This window comes from Gopherus flavomarginatus, chromosome 20 (assembly GCF_025201925.1).
Source record: "Gopherus flavomarginatus isolate rGopFla2 chromosome 20, rGopFla2.mat.asm, whole genome shotgun sequence".
NCBI classification, from domain to species: domain Eukaryota; kingdom Metazoa; phylum Chordata; order Testudines; family Testudinidae; genus Gopherus; species Gopherus flavomarginatus.
In genome coordinates, this window is record NC_066636.1 from 14,389,956 (window position 1) to 14,410,201 (window position 20,246).

The 20,246-nt window shown below is 52.5% G+C and overlaps 1 protein-coding gene and 1 long non-coding RNA gene across 3 annotated transcripts in view; both read left to right on the plus strand.

Annotated features, from left to right (window-relative positions):
* The window catches only part of LOC127037885 (uncharacterized), a 296,730-nt gene that overhangs the window by 69,680 nt on the left and 206,804 nt on the right, over window positions 1–20,246 (plus strand). The window lies entirely within an intron of this gene.
* Window positions 1–20,246, plus strand: part of CADM3 (cell adhesion molecule 3) — a 122,175-nt gene that overhangs the window by 13,678 nt on the left and 88,251 nt on the right. The gene's annotated exons all lie outside the window — the stretch shown is intronic.

Here is a 20,246-nt window from a genome sequence, read left to right on the forward strand (position 1 = left end):
AAGGAACTGTGGGTTTCAATAGGTTTCTACTGGTCTAAATCGGTGTGGGACAAGGGCTTCTCAGTCCAGTCTCGTGATCCACTGATAAATGAGAATAACTGTTCCATGTCCCTGAGTGTGTGGGGCCAGTCTTTCAGAAGAGCTCTGTACCCCACACGAAAATGACACTACTAGCTTAGATGTCTGTGCAGAGCATCTGAAAGCAGGAGCGGCACCAGAATTTCCGGCGCCCTAGGCAGAATTTGAGGGCGGCATTTTGTGCGCTACCCACAGGGCGCGCGGGAGCTTCCGGTTCTGTTCCCATCGTGCCACCGAAGAAGGACCCTCCACCGAAATGCCGCAGACGACAGCAGCAGTCATTGAGCCACTCAATTGCCTGTTGCTGTTTTCCACGGCACTTCAACAGAAGGTCCTTCTTCGGTGGTGCGATGGGAGTAGAACCGGAAGCTCCTGTGTGCCCCATGGGGAGCGCACAAAATGCTGCCCCCCTGAATCCTGGCATCCTACGCGACCACCTAGGGTTACCTAATGGAAGCGCCAGCCCTGTCTGAAAGCCTGGTCCATGGTGCCATGTTTGGTAGGTGTGTCACTGCTCATTGTCTTCTATATGTTTGTGCTGCTGGCTCATGGGGTGGGCAGTGATTCCTGCACAGACTTGTCCCCACAGAGACTGTAGCAGAGTCTCTCCAGCAGGGTGCAAAGCTAGCTGGTCACACGTGGCCCATCAAATGCAGAGATCAGGACATGGAAGAGGCAGGAGAGTCCTGTGTGCCCCACTGCCTGTCCTGGGATCCCCCCTCTGCACAGATACTAGGGACAGCTGCACCCTGTTCTGCTGCTTGCACTTCTTCCCCCTAGATACTCACAGGCCTGACCTTTCCCCCTGGATACAAGTGATGCTCAATAATTGCAGTGGGAGAGCAGAACCATGGGAGTGGCTGGACCATGCACCTTTTTCTTACAGACCCAAGCTTGGCTGGAACCCCCTCAACCCCACCCCTCTCTCTGCCTCAATGCTCTAGATGCTTTGGTTTGTATTTATGTAGCTCGATCTGGAATGCTTCTGCGTGAGTCTAGCAGGGGGCTCTCCTCACACTGTCCAGCTGGTCCAGGGCTCACTGTGAATGCCTCCGCTTTAGGCTGTGCCCTGGTGACATGTGCTTGGAATAGTGCTGACTCCTGAGCTGGCACCATCTTTCCCTTGCCTCCATGTGCCATGGGGTGCTGACGAGCAGGATTCTGTATCGCACACTCTTTCTATCAGCATTCCTTGCAAATCTCTCTCATTTCAGGGATGTGCAACCCCTTCCTGGCTGGACTCTGCTCTCTGCAAATACATGCCCTGGAGGGACTTGAAAAGATTCTGTGGCAGTTGAGATCTGGGGTGAGGTTGAGATTCCTGAGACAGGCAGTTTCAGAGAGAACTGTGACCAGCCTCCTTTCCCCTCCCTTGGGAGTTGTGCAGGGAGAGGGACAGAAACTTCCCCAGAGCCCAGGGCTATGCCAGGGGGGACGTGCTCTCCCCACACTTGCCAGGGGTTGTGCAGGGTGAGGACGCAGTGCTGGATGCACAGGCAGTGGCTCTGCCTTGCACTGAGCTGCCGCATTTTGTTCAGCTAATGGCCACCACCTCTGTGCGAAAGTGTAAACACCACTGGGAAGCACAGCCAGCAGCAGCCTGTGTCTGTGCGGCTGGCTGCCAGAGCCACAGGCAGGAGCTGCTGCTGCCATCAGAGCGGCTGCTGCTCCCTGCTTGCTGCCAGTGAGCTTGCCCATATCACACCTCAGGAATGCGTGGGCACAGCAGATCCTGGAGTGTTAAGGGCAGCACCGGGGCGGGGCAGGGGGGAAGTATAGTCCATTGCCCAAAACTGTACTCCCTTCCCTAAGTCCTGTTATGGGCTGGAGAGGGTGCTGCTTTCCAGTCCCTAGTACAGTGTGTGTCTGCGATGATCATAGGGCCGTCGGGCTCGGACCTGCACATATGAGAGGGGGCTCTAATTGCGCCCTTGTCAAGAAACAACCAGCCAAGATGGGTTAAAGACTGCCCCATGGCCCATCCTCCTCAGCAGGTTCTCCTGGGCTCACTCCTTTCCAGCACACCCTGCCTCAGGGCTCCTATTAACTGCCTATTGCGCTAATGACCAGCCATGTTCCAGTCCCTCAGCTCTCCTTAAGTGCAGTAGGCAGCTGATAACTTGATCAAACTCCTGGAATGCAGCATCCTGTGGTAAGGGCCCAGCAGCTGAGTGTGCAGGTATGTGTGCAGGGTAGGTGGGTTCCATTTGGGGAGAAGATGTCGTCACATCTCAGCAACCTGCAATCATTCTTGTGCCAGCGCCAGTTATAGCCAAGGCCCCAAGTGCTTGTGAAAGCTGGGCCCAAGTCATGTGGCAAGGCCCTGGGTTCTAGAGCACTGTAGTATGGCAGGTTCGAGAATCCACCGCAAAGCCCTGGGTTCTAGAGAACTGTATGTAGCAGGCTGGAAAATCCATAGCTAGGCTCTGGGTTCTAGAGTTCCAGTACAGCAAGGTTCTGGGTGACTCTAGTGTATCAGTTTTGCTTTTCTGTAGTTGAAATGAGTGATCTGCTCAGCATGGGTCCCTGTATCACTGGTCTTGAGATTAATTTCATTACTTTGTGCTGTTCCCCCATCTTCTGCTTTCGAGCTACCCAAGATGTTTGTAGTGAAGGAGCCATAACTGTATTGTTCAAACTGGCATGGAAGAAGCTGTGGAGCAGAGGTGGCAACATGGAAAGGGTGATCGGGGAATTTGACAACTGGAAAGGCAGTTTGAGATTGTGAGATAAACATAATAGCTGGCTGCTTCTGCTTAAATGATCAGCAGTGAAAGATTCAGCGATGTGCTCAGGCTGATCAGTGTGGCACTATCACAGTGGAACAGCCAAAGATGGCAATTTAAATTTGAGCATGAATTCCCCTTTGAGGTGAGTGGGACAGTTCTTATCTATTGCAGAACTGTTGTGTCCAGCTGCCTGCAGACTTAGGCAGACACCACTGGATTGGTTACTCAGTTCAGGTTATCTTCACGATCACCAGACCAGACTTTCAGAAATGTTCAGAATCTAGCAACCCCCGTGGAATCCTTCCCTCCCACAGTGAGACCAACAGGGATTCCACCCTTCATTGTCCTCAGCAGAGCTGCAGGAGGCTGAACTGTTTTGAAATCTGGCCAGCAAGGGCTACAAGCTGCATTTCAAAGGCCGCCATGAGCATGGTGGGTGATTTCAGGCTGAGGAGTGTGGGGCCATGCTCTAACCCGCTCCCTTGCTCTGTCAGTCAGAGGCACAGCCCTTTGCATTGCTGGCTGGATCCCCTCCATCTGTGAAGCCTGACTCAGGCCCTGCTGACTCCAGCCTGCTCCATGCTGCACTTCCATCACCATGTCTGGCCCTTCACCTGCTCCTTACAAGGGTAGGCACCTGCCATTGCCTGGCACACGCCCTCCTGCGCTGCCTGCCTCCCAGCTGTGAGTGCTGATTAAGGAATCCAAGCAACAGTCATTGGTGGCAGTGCACGATCTAAATATCGCTGAACCAGAAAACTAGCCAACACTTCAGTGGTCCAGGGTTGCCTGTCTGCCTCAGGTCTCCCCACCACTCGCCTGTCTACCCCCAAAAGGCTTTCAGATGCAGACTGCAGCCATTCTCTGCACAGCCAGAGCTGAGCCCCTTCCTTGGGAGGTGGCCAGGGGAGAGATGTGGCAAGTCTCTGTGCTCAGCACCAGTCCAGTCTGTGTTAAGAGCCAGGGTCACAGTTCCTGGGGCTTGACCGGACGTGTGCTACACAGCATGAATGGGAGAACATGAAATACAGCTGCTGCTCTGCTCACAAAATCCACCCCACATACTGTGGGGTGAATGATAGGAATTGCCTAGAACCAGCTGGTACCTGCTTCCCACCACCATGCTCGGGAGTCCAATGTCACTGCCCCAATGTCCTGGTGACTGATAAGAAGAAACTGCTGAAACCATTAGAGGCCATCCCACTATGAATCACCATGCCACAGCAGGCAACTGGCCCCTTCCTGGGGCTGTTGAGAGCAAGAGCCGCTCCCTGGCCCCAGCCCCCGGTGCAAAGAGGAATGCTTCAGCGCAGGCTGGCTGCATGGTCCTGTGTTCATGTCCTTGCCGTACAGCTGCCCCTCTCTTCCACAGCAGCTCATCTCCAATCCCCACCCTCAGAGGTGGATTAAGGTCTCCTAGGGCCCTGGGCCAGTGCAACTGTGTGGGCTTCAGCACTGGAACCATGGCCCTGGTCCACCCCTTCTTCCTGTGGCCCCGCTCACTGCTCTGCCCCTTCCCCCATGGCCCTACCTGGTTTTACCCCTTTTCCCTGCAGCCCTGCCCCCATTTTGCCCACAGTCCTACCCATTCCACCCCTACACTGCAGCCCCACCCCCCGCTTGCTCCTTTCTGGTGACCTCCGCCCCAAGACTGGAAAAGCTTCCATCCCCCCACCATGGCAACGAGGCCACAGTGGGGAGCGAGAGCTCCTCCAGTCCCAGGGTGGCAGCCAGGGTTGGGGTGCTGTGGCTTCTGCCAGGTGTTGGGGCTTCCCCTGCCTGGCACTTCTGTCAGGGACCAGGTTCGGGGTGCTGGGGTTTCCCATGGCTTTGGCCAGGGCTCCAGGCTTCCACTGCCCTGCAGTGGATTTCTGCTGGGGCACCCATTTTTCTGGGGCCATGGGCTCATTGGATAATCTGCCACTGCCCAAGTTGACCCTCCATCTGTCTGTGCTTTCCCTTCTGCTCCATGTGCTGCCTGCTCCTGCTTCACCACCCCCAGCTGTACCCCTTCTTGGGGCACTTCTCTACCCATCCCCAGCTGCTCTCCATGAGATGGGGTGGGGAAGAAGGATCTCTGCTCCCACAGCAGTTCCTCTTCCCTGGTCTGTAAGACAGAGAAGAGAAGGTCTCTGGCTCTCTGTGAAAGCCAGGGGAGAGGCCTGGGCCTGGCTCTGACTCTTCTAGCTGCCAACTGTAGGTGTTGGAACTGGGGTTGATGCCATACCCCCGGCTTGAAGTGGTTTCCATCATAGACAGGGTTTAGTTTGGTTCAATGGCTCTCAGCACCCCTGCTCTACAAATTGTTCCAGTCCTGCTGCTGCCAACATCACTAGCCCCAGTCTGTCCTGGGAGGAAAGGAGCAAGGCGAGTGGAGGGGGAAGCAACAGGATGGAGGGAGGGAAAGATTTTTACCAGAGAGAAAATATGGGGAGGGGCTGGGCTGAGAGACCGAGCACAACCAGTGACCAGGCCTGGAGCTGCAAATGGTCTTCACTCAAACCTGCCCCCTCCAGAAAACTTTGTCTTTGGGGCTGAACTGCTTCAGTTGGAGGCTATGCCAAAGGGGAGAGTTTCTGGGTGTGGAGGTGAGCAAGAATGGGACATCTGAGCAGGAGAGTGTATGGTGCTATAGCCTTCCTAGTCTTCTGGGCTCTGGAGCAAACTGCCTGAGGCTGAACCAGAGAACAAGGCCTGCTGAAGAGAAGGGAGTTTGTATCCCTGTGCCCATAGCACTAAGTGTTGGGAAACCACAGGTCAACCAAGCTTGTACAGCAGGTTGGTTTGTTTGCTTAGCTCCTCAAAAGGGCCTGATCCAAAGCTAACTGAATTCCAAGACTCCCATCTCCAGCTAAGTTAACTGCCTCACCACAGAGCTGCAATTCATGAAAGCTGTGCTGTGGGTTCAACAGTAGCTGTATAGTCCAGGGTTGTTGCCTGAATTATTAAAATGCAATCTGTAGAGAGAAGAGAACTTGCCATAGAAAAAAACCTGTGTCAATAAAGATAAACTGGATCCTTCTGCTGATGGATGTGACAAGCAGCTCCATTTATGGGTTTAAGGAGAATAAAATGATCTGCTATTCTGTTGTATGACCTGAGATACTGTGCAATGGTGTAGTCAGAGTCTGTATCATAATTGTGTGTGGGCGGGAGGGCAGAGTTAAGGGGTCATGTGCAACCTTGGGCAGTTCCTGACAATTCAGTGCCAACTCTGCAGCCTTCATGGTCTCAGTGCAGTGGCCTTCTATGGAATTAATGGAAACATTTAAACACATTTACAGTAAATAACCCAATCCTAAACTAGAGGGACTGGGCTGGGAGTGTGTGCGCACACACCTAGAGTGACCAAATACCACAGGGCAGCTTGCTGGTAGAGTAGGCCTCTAGAGTGGCTAGCGCCCAATCCTGTCCCAGTTGGAGTCAATCCACCATGAACTTGGGTAAATTGTTCCAATGGTTAACTACTCTCACAGTTAAAAAAGTATTTCCAGTCTGAATATGTCTAGCTTCGACTCCCAACCATTGGATTGTGTTATAACTTTCCCTGCTAGATTGAAAAGTCTACTATTAAATATTTATTCCCGCTGTAGGTATTCATAGACTGTAATCAAGTCACCCCTTAACCTTCTCTTTGTTTAGCTAAATAGGCTGAACTGCTTGAGTCTCTCACTATTAGGTATATTTTCTAATCCTTTAATCCTTCTCGTGGCTCTTCTCTGAACCATCTCCAATTTATTAACAGCCTTCGTGAATTCTGGGCTCCAGAACTGGACGCACCAGTGTCAGATGGAGAGGTAAAACGTCTACTTGAGATTCCCCTGTTTACTCATCCCAGAATCACATTAACCCTTTTGGCCAGAGCATCACACTGGGATCTCACGTTCAGCTGATTATCAACCATGACTCCAGATCTTTTCCAGAGTCACTGCTTCCCAAGGTAGAGTTGCCCCCTTTGTGTAAGTATGGCCTTCTTAGGTGTATACATCTTAACATGTAGCTGTATTAAAATACACATTGTTTGCTTGCGCCCTGTTACCAAGCAATCCAGCATGCTCTGTGTCAGTGACTGTCCTCTTCAATATTCACCACTCCCTCAATTTGTGTCACCTGCAAACTTTCAGTGATTTTTGTTTTTTTTCAGACCACTGATCTAGATGTTAGTGTAGGGCCAAGAACCAATCCCCGCAGGACCCCACTGGAAACATACTGCTTGATACCCACAATTCCATTTTGAGACCAATTGCTTAGCCAGTTTTTAATCCATTTAGTGTGTGCTATGTTAATTTTATATTGTTCTAATTTTGTAATCAAAGTATCGTGCTGTACCAAGTCAAACTTCTTACAGAAGTCTAAGTATACTTTGTCAACAATATTACCTTTATCAGCCAAACTTGTAATCTCATCAAAAAAATCAAGTTAGTTAGGATCTGTTTTCCATTTGCATTAATTAATTACCCTCCTTTAATTCTTTGTTAACCCGGTTCATATCAACTGCTCCATTATCTTGCCTGGGATCAACGTCAGATTGATAGGCCTATAATTACCTGTCATCCGGTTTACGCTCTTTTAAAAACTGGCAAAACATTAGCTTTCTTCTAGTCTTCTGGAACTTCCTCAATACTCAAAACCTGAATGAAAATTAACATGAACTGTCTAGTGAGTTCCTCAGCCAGCTCTTTAAAACTCTTGGGTGCAAATTATCTGGACCTACTGATTAAAAAATGTCTAATTTTAATAGCTTCTGTTTTATATCCTCCAGAGATACTAGTGGGATGGGAAGAGTGTTGTCACCATATGATGAGACAATATTATCTGTTTTGCCAAAAAATGCAGAACAGAAATATTTATTAAACACATCTGCCTTTTCTATGTAATTATTGATAGTTCTACTATTCCCATCTAGCAATAGACCATTACCATTGTCAGGATTCTTTTTGTTCCCAATATATTTTAAAAACTCCTTCTTTGGGGACATCTAGTATGGTGTTCTTAAGGGATTCCCAATTTTTCTTTTAAATTCTTCCTCCTAGATGATTTGGCTCAATTGTTTTCAGCTTTGAGAAATTGGCCCTTTTAAAACACCAAAATACACCTCTACCTCGGATAACGCTGTCCTTGGGAGCCAAAAAATCTTACCGCATTATAGGCGAAACTGTGTTATATTGAACTTGCTTTGATCCACTGGAATGCGCAGCCCTGCCCCCCCCCCCGAGCACTACTTTACCACGTTATATCCAAATTCATGTTATATCGGGTGGCGTTATATCGAGGTAGTGGTGTATTACGTCTCTGGATTTCATTTTACTTGCATGTTATAAGTGTGATCAAGTCATGATCACTTGTACCTAAGCTACCGTTAATTTTTAGTTCTGTGATCGCTTCCTCTTTATCATGGGCGGTGGGTATAAGAGGCTCAGGGAGGCTGAGCCTCCCCAAACAGGACAAGAGATGCTGAACGTGGTGCACTAGCCTTTGGAGAGGCACTGGCCCGCTGCCTTTGGAGCACCACTGCCTTTGAAGCTCCTGAGAAGTGTCAGGGGGCATCGGTGCCCATGCCATGGCCCTCCTCCTCCCCCAAGGCGCCCTTTGCCCCTGCTCGGCTTCTTCCCCTGTGGTTCCACCCATGCTGCGCCTCTTCCCGACCCTGCTCCATCTCTTCCTCCAAGATGTCCCCCCCACCTGCCACTCTTTTCTCTCTGCCTCTGGGGAGGGGGCAGAGAGGAGCAGGTGGGGGGCACTTTGGGGGAGAATGCTGAGTGGGGGTGAGGTCTTGGGGTGGAATGGAGGTTGGGGCCACAGTCTGGGCACCATTGGGCCCCCACATCCATTTCCAGGGGGCTTTGGGCAAGAGTCATGTGCTGCCTGTGCCCTTAATCTGTTAGGACAATGTGTAATGAATTCCCCCATGATGGCTGCAACACTTTTTGAGTTAGGAAATTGTCATCAAAGAATGTTTTAGTCCTGGCAGCATGAGACCTCTGGCATACATCATTCAAATGGAAGTTCCCCATGATCACACAATCTTTTTTTCCCCCTACACATTAGGGATAGGCACTTAAGGAGGCAGTCATCCTGTTCCCTGTTGTGATTTAGTGGTCTGTAGTAGACACCAGCTTCTTGTGATTTATCTGTCAGGACACTGATCCATAAGCATTCAGGATCATTTTCTTCTGAATTGTCAGTGACTCAAAAAGGTAATGTCTATTTAAAACAGAGTGCCACTCCCCCTCTCCTTTTGCCCACTCAATCCTTCCTAAATAGCTTATAACCATTGATTTTTAACATTTCAATTGTGCAAATTATCCTGCCAGGTTTCAGTAATACCAACTAGATCAAATTTATGCTCATAAATGAGCAATCCTAATTCCTCTTGTTTGTTACCTAGGCTATAGGCAATTCAAGAATTGGTAAATAGGTAATTCAAGAATCTCTTCTTTTCATGTTGTTTGGTCCTTGATTAATTTTGTGCTCAACATCCTGATTTTGTGCTGAGTGCTCATATCTTCCCTCTTTTACATCCTCCCCTTTTGCCTATTAGTTTAACCATCTCTGGATCACTATAGCCAGCCAGTCCCCAGGAAGGTTGATTCCCCTTCCACTGAGGTGGAAGCTATCCAAACTGTACAGCCCCCTCTCCTCACAGAGGGGGACCAGTGTTCCACAAAAGCAAAATCCTCCATCCTATACCGTTTACCTAGCCAGTGGTTTACTTCCAGAATCTTCTGTCTTCAGCTTTCTTTTGCTTGTTGGACAGTTGTCTTCAGCATGTTTCCGAGTTCCCTGAAGTCATCTGTTACCTGCAAGATATCCCGTGATGCAATGTCATAGTACTTCAGCATCAATGATCCTTGCCATCAATGTCAGAAACCTATCCAGTCCTTGAATAGCATCTTGTGTCTTGGCTCCAGGGAGGCCTCATGCTGTCCTGTTGTCCACTTGTTCCTTGCAGAATGTTCTTATGAATCACTGTCCCCCAAGGATAGTCTGTCTTCCTTGGATGGTTGGAGAAAACTTAGCAGATAAACTTGATTTTCTTTCAGGTTGATCCAAGCTGCCATCCACATATGTCTTGTACATCTGCCGTTTCCTTGAATTTGCTGGATCTTGAGTGATGTCTTCCATAGCTTCCATGTTGAGGATCTGGTATCACTTTGAAAAAGGATTTCCTTGTGGTCTGCTTTTCTCTCTGGAGGCTGCAGCCTGCCTGAACTTATCGGTCTGCAGCTGTGTAGAATGCCACTGTGACCTCTTGCCCCTGGTGGTTAAACATAATAAACGTTACAAACTGACCCATGGAGTAAAGGATTTCTTCCTGACCCTGCTGGAAACAGTCTTAAGCACTGGAGCCTGGGATCAGACTAACCTTATTATGTTTGCTTGCATAGCTACAGAATGGCCCTAGAATGATCCAGCAAACTGGAGCTGCTGTGTTGGACTCAGCCCATGTGTTCGCCAATCCTGAATCTCCATCACATACAAGAGCATCTCATTGGGCTGAGCTTACTGCCCTGTAATCATGGCCTGTGACCCGTTCTTCTGGCTTGGAGGTTTGTGTGGGGGCTTCACTCCTCATTGCACGCTTCTGAGCTGTGATCCCCTCAGCCAGAGCCCATCTAGCTCGTCTCTGTGCCCCCCCCCCCTTCAGCCTGCTAAACATGTCCCCTGCCCACCCTGGCCCTTCGCTAAGGCCGTGTGGCTCCTATGCAGGTGCTGTCATTTTATGGTTCCATGGCCTTTGTCTCCTCTCCTGAGTTGAACCATTTACCTGACCCCCACTAGCCCAGTGGCCAAAGCCTATGAGGCAGGGTAATATGGTGGAGATGCGGCTCGAGGGCAGTGCCCTGATGCTAAATGTGGCCCCAGGCGCTGGAAAGAGGCTGTGTTTTTCTTCCAGTTGGTCTCTGCTGGGCGTGTGTCTGCCCCATCATCCAAAAGGGGCTGTCCCTCTCCTCCCCACCCCTCCCCTCAGGGGCCTTCTGCCTGAGGAGGCTGTTCTGTGGTCTCTGGATGCTGTGCTCAGGTTTGCAGTGACTGTCTGGCAGGGAGGCCATTGTCTTAGCCGTGCTCCTGGTAGGAGTGGGGGCTGCTTGCTATCTTTTGCATCCTCAGCCTTATGGCTTCTGGGAGGAGGTCTCTGTGCCAGCCTGCCCTCAGCTCTGCTGTTAGGTTGGAAACACGGCTACCCCACTTCTAGCTTCCCCAGCAGCAGCAGAGTGAAACTCCCAGGTCTGTTGTCAATTTCTCTGTGGCTCCGATGTTCTGAACCAGGGCAGAAATGGATCAATCTTAGTTTCACCTGGCAGCAACTTGCAAAGCTCTGAGCAGGGGACCTGGAATCTCATCCCTGTTTTCTGGTGGGAGATGGGACCACTCTGCCCCTGCTAGTGACTATCTCAGAGGCACTGTGATGCTTCCCCACTCATGGCTTGCTGGGATCGAGCCTGCTGCCTGCATGTGACTCTAGCACTGCCCTGTTCTCGGCCTGGCCAGCGCAAAGTGTTGGCACTCCAGGGGTGCCGGGTGAGGGGAGCATGAGCCCAAGGGCTCCACAAGTTACTGAGAAGTAACTTGGTCCTTACCCACTATCATTGAGGCTTCCTGCTGTAGCCAGCTGGGGAGAGAGCCCCCCTCACAAGGCTCCCAGGTGGGCAATAGGCCACTCTTGGGGAAGAAGCCCCATGGGGAACAAATGGCCTTTGCTAGGAACTGCTTTTCTGCCACTGTCTTCCCCTTTCACCAGCTATGGCAGCTCAGTGCAGCAAGTTCCCTGGCAGACTTGGGGCCTGTGTGTGAACGCTGCAGCTCAACAGCTGTCCTCAGAACCACTGCTCCCCCCACCTCACCCTACCTCTGTGCATCTCTTTCCCCAGTTGCCTGCCTCTGTGTCCTGACCCAACCCCACCCCACCTGTCTCTCTCTCATTCAGCACTCTGGACATAAAAGCTGGACTTCGTTTCTCCATAATCCATGAAACTGCTGGCTTTTAGAGTGAGCTCTGTGGGGCAGGAGCTGGCTCAGTCCCTCAGTGTAGCACCAGCTGGGGTCTGTACATGCTGCTGGAATAACAGTGATAACCCCTTTCAGAGCCCAGGGGCTCCTGCCCCCTTTCCACCTCCCGATTGTGCCTGTAGAGAAGAATCCCACTGGTTTCAGGAATAGCTGGGAGACTGAGGAGCCTCTCCAAGGTGACAGCCAGCAGCCTGTGGAATGGGTGTGGCTGGTTCCATGGGGCTGGCACTGAGGAGGAAGCAGAGGTCTTAGCTAAAGGATCAGGTTCTTTCCCTGAAGCCATGGGGGCAGGGGAAATAGTGAGAATGGTGTATGGGGATGAGGGGCAGTGGGGGGAGGGGGGTGAAAGTGGGGGGATGGGAGGGAAACCCCAGAATTCCCAGGTGTGTATGTGAGTGAATGAGAGGGGGGTGGGGGTGGCAGAAGGGCCATCTGGTCTGTCTGTGCAGGCTTGGCTGCTGAATATCCGTACCCCTTATGAATTAAATGATTTGATCAGAGAACTCTGCTGATGTGTACACCATGCACCACAGCTGACATTGGGCATTTCTGCAAGAACTCCCTGCCTCTGCTGCAATTACACCAAGCTTAGAACGCTGTCTGCAATAGGCCAATAGTGATCAAGGATTTAGTGGTGTCATGTGGCTTTGGCAGTGTCCTGGAACGGTGGCTGTCAGGTTGCTGCACATGCACTCTGCCCCGGCTGCAGGGGGCTCAGGCTTAGGGGCCTGCTCTGATGTCTGAACCTGTACGATCATTCTCTGTGCTGTATGTTCAGGCCATAGGTTGCTCCTTGGTAGGGGTTCACACCACACTGATGGCCCTAGGGGAAGATCCCAACAAGTCAGCCAGTGGGAAGGAAGAATCCAATTCAGCTGAGTTGAGTGGGGTTCAGAGGAGAGGGTTCTGTCTGGAGCCAGGGAAGGGAACTCATGAGCTGGCTCTGCTTTTTGCTGTTTCAGGGACCATGGCCAGTGTGTCTGCTGGTGGTATTGCTAGGGCTGTGCACAAACCCTGAAACTCCAGCACAGTCCTGTGTTTAATCTGGGTCCTTATCCAGCTGCCGAATGCCTTGCTGGCCAGGGCCAATGCTCTGAACAGACGAGAGCTGCAGCTCCCTAGACGCTAGGACTGGGATGATGCCAGTGAGTCATGTTGGAGAATAGTAAACGCCAGGAGGCTGTTTGTAATCCTGTGGATAATACACATGTGACCGGGCTGTGCAGGTTCCTGGCTGCTGTTATATAACTCAGCTGTGTCTGAGAGCCCTGGGTTACAGGATGCTCTGCTGTTCTAAAGTGGAGCTGACACAAGTTAGTTCCACAAATGTGGCTTGGAAGATGCTTGGGTGTCAAACTCTTTGCAGGAGGCAATACAAGCATGTTCCAAAGCTCAGCTTCCCCAGAGACCTCCCTGCAGGAAAGTGCTCCATGAAGATAGGAGAGATGCCAAGGGTCTTAGTATGGGAGGTTCCTGAGAGCCACAAGGCTGGAGAGAAGATGCAGCTTTTCTCCTTGCTAAAGTCATAGGGCTGGAACCCAGCAGAGGAGATGCAGCCATGTGTCAATGCAAGAGGCCCAAGGTGCTAGGACATAGCAAGGGGACGCAGCCCACTGTATAGCTGGGCCATAGTGGAGGGGACGCAGGCATGCCTCGGGGCGGGTGGTGCTAGGAGCTGTGGCACGGCGCAGAAGCTGCAGTTGTGTTTGAGCACCTGTCTGTGGTACTTGCAGGCACTGGACAGCCATGCATCACCGTGTCAACTTTCCTCTTCATAAATATTCATGCAGACCCCTGAAAAAGAGTAAGGTTTAATTCAGAAAATATTGAGTTCTGTTGAGTGTGTTACTGCTCTAGTTTGCCTGTGGCAATGGGGCTCTGACCCCGTCCTCAGCAATAACCCAACTGCAGGAGGACTGGCTAAAACCTTGCCATAGCAGCAGCGTCTTAGGGGATGAGCCGTCTCTGGTGCTATGGGGAGCGCAGATTCCCAGTGTTAGCAACATACCAAGGAGGCAGGCCAGGCCCAGGCAGTATTGCAGGCAGCGAGGGGCTGGGGCTGGTCAGAGAAATACCAGCAGGCAGAGCCAGAATGCAGTGGTTGAGAGGGACCCCCTCTTGGAAGCTAGGGATTGCAGCTCTCAGGCAGTGGCTGCCTCAGGGGAGGGAGGGGCCTTTCCCCTCTACTCCCTGGCTGGAGTACCTCTACTGTTCCATGTGTGACAGAGTTGGGGGGGCTGAGCCCAGCTCCTGCTGGGACAGGCTGTCCTACACCAGTGGGGTTGCCTGGCTCTGCTGGTGTTATTCCCCCCATGGGTAGAGCTCTTGCTGGCAGTGTGTCTCAGTGCGTATTTGCAGAACACACTGCAAAACAATCCATTATATTTAGATCCACCCCCTCAGGGTGCAATTGAAACCCAGCGGCCCGCAGGCACGAATGAAACGGAACGGGAAAGAAACTGCCCAAATCCGGCAAAGCAAAACCAGATCCCCCCTTTTCCCCTGGGCCTGGGAGCTGAGGCACTGATATCACCAGGGGGGTGAATCTGCAGCCGGCAGCCCTGCCCGCAGTGCGTGGTGTTTGTCTTCAGCTGGGGACTCCTGTGAGTGGTCAGGGCTGAGTGAGGGGTGTCTCTCAAGTAGCTGAGTCCCAGACCATCCTGGCCAGGGCTTTTGAGTTGTGCTCAGCAGAAGTCTGGTGCTGTGCCTGAGCCCAAGTGCGGGGGTGGCTGCTGCAGTCAGCACCCATCGGAGCTTCTGGGGGGCAGCAGGGGAAAGTGAGGCAGAGCCCACAGCAGGAGCCGAGCCTTCAGATGACTTGGGAGCACAGCGGTAGAGAGGAATGGCTGCAGCTCTAGCAAAAGAGAAGCCCCCAGCTCGCTGACCCTCTCGGAGCAGATGGAGGCGGTAGGGCTCCTCTTTGCGGTGTCTCTGCAGAGAGGACAAAGGCTGGGTGGGTGCTGGATCGAGAGGCTCTAGAGCAGACATGAGCCGGTGAGAGCAGCTCTCTGTCGCTGACAGCTCTGGGAATGCAGCAGACACTGGGCCTAGGGCTTACTGGCTGTAAGCAGTTTACACGCAGCAGGATTCCAGCGCTGAGAGCTGGCGCTGTGTGGCCAGCAGTCAGCTGTTTGCTTTTGTGGCGCTACCTCCCAAGCTTTGCAGATTCTCTGGCTGCCCATTTCTCATGCTTGGCTCCTAGCTCCAGTTCCCAGTGTCCTGGGCCGGTTGTGCTGCAGCCCCTCACGTGCAGGTCCGTGTCCTCACAGAGGGAACCGTGAGCACCAGACTGACATCATGATGTGAATATCCCTGCTGCAGGCTCCAGGGTTGGTGGAGCGGAGACTCGCCCCCCCCCCCCCCCCCCGGCCGTGCGGGGAGGGAGAGGAGCGCTCCCCTGCAAGTCGGGGGCCATGAAGCAGCAGCAGCATTTGCTGGAGCCAGCCCTGTGGAAGGAGCTGTCCCTGGTGCTGAGCAGCAGCCGGCCACCTGCCCCTGCTCCCTGCCTCTCTCCTGCCTTCCTTCCATCTCCATGTCACTGGGGAGCGCGTGTCACCTCGGGGAGCCAGCCCTAGGCTGCTGGCTGAGGAGCGAATCAGGCCATTTGGCTGTGTGGGACACAAGTATCCTACCTACCAGGGAAGGGGGTTTACGTGTAATTGTTTCTGTGTGGTTGGCAGGAGCAGCCCCTGGCTACGGGTGGCAGCTGTGCACCCCACTCTATCCAGGGCAAAAGAAAGGGGTCCTCAGAGCTGACACAGTTGTTGGCACAGGGTGCACCTGTCCTTGGAGTTCCCAGGGGGCTGTTCTGATGGGGATGGCAAGGAGCCCTGAAAGGCTGCATTACAATCAGCTTTCCCAAGCAGTGTGCTCCCAGGGGAGCTGGGTTGTCAAGAACTCTCTGCCTCTGCTGTGGCCCTCAGCAAATGGATAAGAGCCTCTTTCCTTCCACCTGAACAGTAGCATGTCGTTCATCCCAAAACATGTTACAGATGCACAGGAGGAGCAGTCATGTCCCTTGTATTAAGAATGCCTAATGCTTCCCACTAAAAACATTCTGATTTTTTAATGTATTTTTATTTTTAAAGCAGCTCGCTGGTTTGCAGCAGGACTCTGTGGTTGGGGAATGGGGTAGCCCTGGGCTCATGGAGGTGCCCTGTGCTGCCCCTACATAAATCTGTTTGGGTTTTTTGGAGTTATACCAAAAATCACCATTTGCAGCCTGCATGGGGCTTGCTGCAGACTTATTGCTAAAATCATGCAACCTTCCTTCTGTACTGAGCATGCTTCTTAGGCTCTTGCTTGGCGATGTCATTCAGAATGGACCCTCGGGATGGGGCACAGACAAAATGGATCCTTCCTTTTTCTCTGCTGCTGCTTTTCACTATCAAAATAGGTGTGGGGTTAGCAGACATGCACTAGCCTGGGAGCAGGGAACCATGAGTTTTAGACTCTTCTCTTCTCCTGAAGGGGTTAATAATTCTATGCCATTCACATCCCTCATTAAGCAACTAGCCCTAATGCTCCGCTGAGAGGCTATAGAAGCTGGAACTAGAACCTGGATCTCTAATATGGCAGACCCAGCCTCAGCCACTTAGCCCATTGCCTCTCAGAAGGAATCTACTCAGCTTTTGTGCTTGGCTGTGAGGTTTTAAAATGGTGCTGCCTGTGCATGTGCAACCACTATTTCAGCATGTTACACATGTTCCTCTAGGGGCTGGTCCATAGCGAAAAACAGCCTCCTACTGCTGCTGCCAGCTACTGTAGTTAGCCCTTAAGTTAAAGGTTGGAGCTGAAGGTCCAGGATCCCAAACCGGCTGAGGATGCAGTGGAGCTGCACTTTCATGTAACAGAATTTGTAGACTGAATGAGGCAGGGTCTGGTGTGGGGGAAATGGCGGGTGATCGTGTAAATAAACTGTCCCCTAATGCACATGCACAAGGGGGCAGAGTTAAGGTTGCACAGACAGCCTTAATTTTGACATTTCCTAACTTTAACTTAATATTCTTCAGTTGTAGCTTTTATGTAATAAATATTTTCTGGGAGAAGGAGCAATTACCCTTAAAATGCAGCCATCTCTGGCATGGAATGTGGCAGCCATTTAATGGCACAGTGTTAATTACCCAAGCTGGGCAGAGTGCCCTCTGGTACTGTGCTGGCCTATTGCAGCCAATATTATGTATTTAGCACACTCACGCTCTGTCTTGATATGTATGTAGCCCCATCAGCATCATGTTGGTGCGTCTGTGTATGGTCCTTCCCTCCATGCTGTTTGGAGCCCAGTGCCCCTTGGGAGCTGGCTAACAGACAGAGCCTGGTCTGGGTGTCCTCTTGGGGAGGCCTTGTGCAGGAGAAGGGATTTGAAGGTGAGGGAGGAGGCTGGGGGAATGTTCACTGTGAGTCTGTTTCAAGCCTGGGGGTGAGGTGAATAAAGGTACAAAGGAAGCAGTGGACACTGAAAGGAGGCAGGGGAAGGAGAGATGTGATCTGGGCTGAGGAAGGGAGAGTGTGGTTCTTTCATTCACACAGGAGTCTGAGATCGTTCCAGGTTTGCAGGGGGTTGGTATTTGTTGCATAGAAGTGGGAAGAACCAAGTGACAAGAGCAGGGCAGTGACTTATTGACAGTATGGGTAGAATCCATCTGTAGAGTCTTCATCTTCCTCCCTACAACGCCTTCCCAGAGCCCAGCATCCTCCAGAACGTGGACTGGCCATGAGCTGCTCCAGCAGCTGGCTGGGAACTCAGCTGCTCGTAGCACGGGTACCACTTCCTGCCCTTCTGCTCGCTGTGCAGGAGCTTAAGCTCAGTCATTTCTGCAACCAGCTCTCATTGAGTCAGCACTTGGCTCCCCCAACCCTCGCTTGTGCTTCCATGGCCTCTGGCCTGCTCCCTAGCAAACAAGTGAATCAGCTTCATTTTGTGACAGAATACCTCCCCCCTGTTTATAGAAAGGTCCCATCTAGCTCTGCGGGGCTGTCGGGCCTGATTCCAGTGTCTCTGCCTCCTCTCAACCCCAGCTGGCCTCTAAAGAAGGAAGTCCAGATCCTGAACCCAGATACTTTCCCATGAAGTGCCTCAGAGTGCTGGGCTCTGTCAACAGGTAGCACGGCAGGAGCCAAACCCTGCTGTGGAGGTGAAGGTCTCATGGTGGGAAGAGGCAGAAGGGAGGCTGTTCTCACTCCCTGATTTTTGGAGATGCTGAGTATCCCCCACCCTGGGCTGCTCAGTGCTTGTCAGCGTTACTAGGACTGTCAGGTTCTAATTTCCCCGGCTGCTGATGCTGCAGCTCTCAGTGCTCAGAGGAAGGATGGGTTCCTGTCTTGGGACCATCCATGTCTCTTGGGGAATGTGACCTTTAGCTCAAAGGTCCTGCCCCTGCTCAGCAAAGGACCAGAGCTCTGAGCTGTGTGTCCCAGCAGTCAGTGCCTTGGTTTCTCACTTCACAAGTGCACAACTGCCACTGGCGGGAGATGGGAGACAAGCAACCCCAATGGTCAGAAGGTGTGATGGAAGAGATGAGAGAGCTGAAGTGGCCTAGTATGATCAAGTAACTGCTACCAAAGACAGAGCCAGCCCCAGAGCTGGGGGAGTGAAACCCCAGCCTGGCTGGGAGGAGCGAGTGAAGGGAAGATTTGGGCTGAATCTCAGGAAAAGCCTCTGACCAGGGAAGTGGCTGTGGCTGGGAGCCTGCTCCAGGAAAGGCCCATCCATCACATGGGTCTTCAGAGTGAGCAGTGCTGCCCTAGGAACTTGCCATAGGGAGTGCTGGGGCTGACTGCTCCAGTAAGTCTTCTCAAGCTGTTAACAATCACTACCCCTTTCCCAGGGAGCTCAGCAGGCAGCAGCTGGCTCTCCAGGACAATGCTGTTCCATGTCCCTGGTGCCTGCTGGGCCAAGTCTGGCAAGGGGCAGCAGGGCCTAGCCCTGGCAGTTTTTAATTAAATCAAGCTGGCACAGGCGCAGCAGCCTAACCATACCCATCTGTCGTTTAAAGCTGACGGCCATGTAAGCTGTGGCTATGAGCAGCATATGTAGGTCAGGCTGGAGGGCGGCAGCACATGCACTGCGATTAGAGCTGACTGCAGTCAGAGAGGAAGGGAGCTGGACCAGCTGCTGGGCCACATCCTGCTCTGGCAGCACAGGCTGCGCACCCCACGCTGCCTCAGGAGGCTGGGTTGGGGCTGAGACTCCCTGCCAGGGAGAGTGCTCCCAGCACTGCCAGCAGTGATGCACAGCTCCTCAGTCACAGGGGGACATCAGGCACCACCTACAATAACCTGTCAGGCCAGGCCCCTTTGTGCAGCGCACTGCCCCTGGGGAGCACTTCTGGAGGGGCGAGGGCCAGCTGGGAAAATTCTGGCTGGAAATGTCCCCCAGTGCATGCATGGGGAAGGGACTCTGGGGGAGCCTTCAGCCATGGGGGTGGGGGCAGTCACTGGCTGTGTTGTGGGGAGCCTGTCCCACATTAACAGCTGTCAGCCATGGCTGTCTGCTCCCAGATCCTTCCCCGAGACACAGACCTGGTTCCTGCCTCCTTCCAAGCCCTGCGCACCTAGCCTGGTTCTGGTATTCCAGGCCCCTGCCATGTCTGAGAGACCCATTGCCATGGATCCAGTCTCTTGGAGGTGCCCCTTTGATTGTCCAGACCCCCACGGGCTCTCACTCGTCCTTCAGGGTTGCCTATGCGGCCTTGCTGCCTCCTGAGACTGAACCTCTGGACTCCAGGACTCCTGCTTCATGCTGTGAGCTCTTCTCCATGAGTCCAACTGAGCCATGCTCCTGGGACAGACTTGTCCATTCTGCAGGGATTAATGCACCTCACCCAGCAATCCCAGTGATGCTCACACACCATCTCCAAAACAGCCGGGTTTCTCAGTCAGCTGGAACACAGCAGTGGGAGGCCCAGGTCCAGCGCAACCCCTTAGGTGACGTAGGCGGTTGTCTAGGGTGCTAACATTTGGGGGGCGGCGACCGCGGCAGCCAGATCTTCGGCCATCCCGGTTGTCGTCAGTGTTTTGGGGGCTGGACCTTCTGCCACCTCTGTCGGGGCAGCATTTTGAGGGTGGGACCTTCTGCTGCCTAGGGCACCAAAAAAGCTGGCAGTGCTCCTGGGGAGGCCATAGGTCAACACAGAGATAGGAAGCCATTCTGGTCAGTCTGGAGCCCAGAATAGTGATACCCATGTTCAGGCTGTCTGTCTGACCTCCTTAGAACCGATCTACACTTAAAACACTGTATTGGCGCAGTTGCACCACTGTAGCGCTTAAATAAAGACACTCCTAAGCTGATGGGAGAGCTTCGCCCGTGGGCGTAGTTAATCTACCTTTGGGAGAGGTGGTAGCTAGGTCAAAGGGAGAAGCTCTCCTGTCGCCATAGTGCTGTCTACATGGTGGGTTAGGTTGGTATAACCAAGTCGCTCAGGAGTG